The sequence below is a fragment of the Sinocyclocheilus grahami genome, unplaced genomic scaffold, assembly GCF_001515645.1.
Source record: "Sinocyclocheilus grahami isolate Dianchi unplaced genomic scaffold, SAMN03320097.WGS_v1.1 scaffold4520.1, whole genome shotgun sequence".
Taxonomy (NCBI): domain Eukaryota; kingdom Metazoa; phylum Chordata; class Actinopteri; order Cypriniformes; family Cyprinidae; genus Sinocyclocheilus; species Sinocyclocheilus grahami.
Window position 1 is genome coordinate 2474 of NW_015509440.1, and position 4524 is coordinate 6997.

The 4524-nt window shown below is 37.4% G+C and overlaps 1 pseudogene; it reads left to right on the top strand.

The window, feature by feature from the left end:
* Window positions 1-303: 303 nt before the first annotated feature.
* LOC107576871 (hyaluronidase-1-like) overlaps window positions 304-4524 on the top strand; it is a 7945-nt pseudogene continuing 3724 nt past the window's right edge.

The window sequence follows — 4524 nt, forward strand, 5'->3', positions numbered from 1 at the left end:
TGCCGGTAAGAGACTCGAACCCGCAACCTTTGGGTTACGAGTCTGACTCTCTAACCATTAGGCCACGACTTGCCCCACCATAAATGACAACGTCTGAAAAAATGTTTTTGTTCCATTTATAACAAAACAAAAAAAACTTTGACTTATTTCATGTCAGACATTTAAAAATCACATTAGCAACATACTAAAGTGCCTACAACACTCTAGCAACTGCCTGCTATCCACTTAAAATTATTTCAACAAATGTAAAACACTAGTTTTACTTGATATAATTTCCTTCTCTTTATCTGGTTCATCATTCAGGCCATTTGTTCCAGTTTGAACCAGTACTTGCGGGGTCCTCTGGGCCGTTACCTCCTCAACGTCTCCACAGCAGCCGAGCAGTGCAGTGGCTTCCTGTGCAGTTCCCACGGCCGCTGTCTGCGCAGACATCCGGACACGGACACGTATCTGCATCTTGACCCACAGACGCACATGATAGTAGGCCAGGGGAGTGAACTGAGCGTGAAGGGAGACATGAGCGTGGAAGAGCAGCGGCGGATGAGCGAAGACTTCCAGTGCCAGTGTTTTAGCGGGTATCAGGGCGAGAGGTGTGATCTCGAGGACCCTCTTCAGCAGCGAGGAGACGGACATGCATTGAAAGCATTATGGATTTACCTTCTCACTCCATTGCTGCTGCATTTACTGACCTGAGCACACGCCATAGACACTTGAACTCGTTTTCTTGCTTATGAAATATTTGGCTGGTCAGTGCGCTCCAAATGCTGTTGTGAAAAGGTCCTTCGCTTTCATGAAGTCATGTGGGTGAGCTTGAAGTCGAAAATTACATGTATAAACAGGAAACTCAGAGTTCCTTGGAGTTTAAATAAGCACTTTTGTTTGTTGTCACACGTTACTCACACAACATTTGAGGCAGATGTAGGATATTGTGCAACAAGAAAATCTAATGAAGATTTATGACTAACTGAGGAGTGGATTCATTCAGAAGAAGTCACTGTTAAAACAGTTTGAACCGGTGCACATTTGGTTTTCAGTGTCTGTCTTGGTTTGAGTGTAGATTTGAGGTGTGACTATAAAGATGTTGGTTATCTAACACTACAGTGTAGGCTGCAAACGTCATATGTAGTTAAGCAAATACACATGTATGACTTGAATAGGATCTGAGTCTTAAAGGAACAGTTCAGCCTAAAATGAAAATTGTCATTATTTACTCAATATTACATTCTTTATATTTAAGTCTTTTCCCGAATGACTTCAGAAGACTTGGAATATATAGTACATGAGCTGTGTGAACCACTTTTAATAGTTGTTAAAGGAATAGTTCACAAAAAAAAAAGAAAATTTGCTGAAAATGTGCTTACTGGCAGGCCATCCAAGATGTAGATTAATTTGTTTCCTTATCAGAGCAGGTTTGGACAAATGTAGCATTACATCACTTGCTCACAAAAGGATGCTTTGCAGTGAATGGGTGCCGTCAGAATGAGAGTCCAAACAGCTGATAAAAACACCACAATAATCCACGAGTAATCCACACCACTCCGGTCCATAAGTTAACGTCTTGTGAAGCCAAAAGCTGCGTGTTTGTAAGAAACAAATCAACCACTAAGGTGTTTTAACTTTGAACCGTGCTTCTTTTGATCTATGCATATTTCTCTCCTGATTCAGGACTCGTATTTTACCCAGAAGCAACCGTTTCAAGTTCCAACGAATCCATCAAGATGTTTTTATCACAAACTAACTTGGTTAAAGGTTGTTGATTATTTACACTACTTGTTTGGACTCTCATTCTGACGGCACCCATCCATTGATGAATAAGTGATGTAATGATAATTTTGTTCTGGTGAAGAAACAAACTCATCTACATCTTGGATGACTTGAGGGCGAGTACATTTAAAGCAAATTTTCATTTTTGGGTGAACTATTCCTTTAAAATGAGACTACTAGTGCTGGAAATGTGGATGCATGTCATGCAATGTCGCTTATGCTGGCTGACCTGAGTTTGAATCTGGCTTGTGTGTCATTTCCTGATCACAACCCCCGCTTCCCATCCTGTCCTGTTCTATAAAGACAAAAACCCCTAAATAAATAACTAAAGAACTGACGGTTATTTATATCCTGTTATTTAAAAAGTATTTAGCAACTTTGGACTGTATCCTCTTTATTACTGTTTCATGGACTAATTTAACTGTTGCCAAATCGGCTTATATTTTTATGCACATTTTGTTTGCCTCGTTCAGCATCTCTGCCAGTGTTGTACCAGTGATTATTATGTTATGAGACAGCGCTTATATTCATATGTGAAAAAGGCACTGGACTGTGAGAGAAGGATTTGTATTATATCTTTAAATTGCCATCACAATTGTGACATTATTTTGAATGCGATTTTCTGAAATTGTGATGCATAGAGAAACCATTTTATATTTGATTGAAATGATTTCTGCATTTGATTAAAAAAAATTGACTGGTAATATTGTGCATTCATTTTATTCATTCATTTTTGTTCTTTTCTTTTCACGCTTGTTGTCTCAAATAGATTTTATCAGTGTTTCTCAGTTACTGTAAGTTTTTCTGAGGAAAAAAGAACTAACTAAACGGAGGAAACGTTTGAGACTACAAACCTTGGATCTGTTCAGCACAAGGACCAGCCCAAATTACAGGGTTTACAAACCAAGAAAGTTATATTTGTTGCTTTTAACTCTCTGAGCTTTTACTCAAAATAGAATCTGAAGCAATATGAAATATGGTGTTTGTTAATCTTTAATCACTCTAGAAATGACTTCAGATGCTTTGCATGCAGCTGCAGAGTTTTATGGTGTTCCCAACAAATGTAACTTTCTGTTCCTCGTTTGTTCATTCTAGCTCTTTGCATGTATAAAGGCTGTTTTCTGACCATCAAGATAAGAGATCTGAAAATTGCTTCCTTGTTTTTGAGAATTAAAGTCATCATTTTGAAATGTTGTTGTTACCCACATGGCCATAAATGACAAGCCATCTACATGGAAAGCAAATTTCCTTTAAAACAATGACATTTAGAGCAGTTTTTCAATAAAAAGGTACAATAGGATACAGTAATAATTTGATAGGCCTATACCATGGCACTAAATGATTACCATATTGATGTGGCATGGCCTTTACAATGCTATTTCAAATATATAACAAAACATATGTGCAAAAATATGATATTACTGTGGTCTAGTAAGCAGTCATTTTAAATAAGTGCTTTAAAGGGAGCATTTTGTTGAGTCTTATCAAATAAAAGACACTAAATTGTATAAGACTTATATGTCCTACCTGAAATAAGCATATGTAAGAAATATGTGAGGAATGACCTAGAAAGCACATTTTTATAAAAATAAACAAAACAAAAAAAGTATGTAGATATCACTTTTTTTTTTTAGTTTCGTACTTTTTTTAGTGTATAAAGTGGGCCAATCTGATACACTACTAAAAGTACCACTGTATTAACATGTTTTTGCCTTGATACAGTGCCTTTGAACACATACTATGGTCTCTTGCATTGTACGGATCGACGTTTTTTTTATTTTTTATTAATCAATTAATTAATTTATTTATTTGTATCATTGTACGGACCAACATCTTGACGCTCCTCTTTGGCCCCCGCCCCTACTCTCAGATACTTCAAAGGATTCATTGTACGGACCAACATCTCGATGCTCCTCTTTGGCCCCCGCCCCTACTCTCAGATACTTCAAAGGATATTATTAAAATACCATTATGATTGTGTCCAAAACACCATGGTATTACCATGGTAACATGTCCAAAATGTTAACCCTTTAACTGTCACCCGTCCCCTCTGTGGGACGCCTAAGTTTACTTCACTATATTACAATGAAATCCTAATCTAATCATGACAAACTATGTATCGTTGGAAAGGTCTAAGACTCCTAAATAGATATTTTACCAATGTTTTTGTAAAAAATTATGTAGGAAAATTAGTAGATTAATTTATGACAAGAGTGCACCTCAAAAGTCTACATCATAACAGGAGTTCTGACCTTTGTAGCAAAAAGTATTCTTCGTTGCCTTTTTCTCTATCACACTTTAGAAATCATCAGAAATTATATATCAATTGAAAACTTTAAATCTCAAAATACCTGCCTCTGTTTCACAGTGAAATGAAAAATCATGTACATTATGAAAGGTCACGTTTCAGGGGAAAGGTCTGCACACCACACACACACTTAATGTAGTGCTTCCTGAAGTGGATGATTATTATGGATAATGAGTTGTTCAGGACAAAGTATACCTTTGTTCAAAAAAATTACCTCTCATCATGGAAATTACCTTTTGAAATTAGACTGTAGCTCGGCTTCATTTCCATTTAAATTGCCTCTGCTCATGTGACATCAGATGTGGAGCTGGATGCTAAACACTCTGCGTTCCCGTTGTTTCAGGTCCAACGTGTCACCTTTTCCAGGGATGGACGGGCTTGGACATGGGTCGTGTCCTCTGGTGGTGTTCGTCATCTGTTTTGCATCTGTTCTGGGCCATCCATCCTCCCTT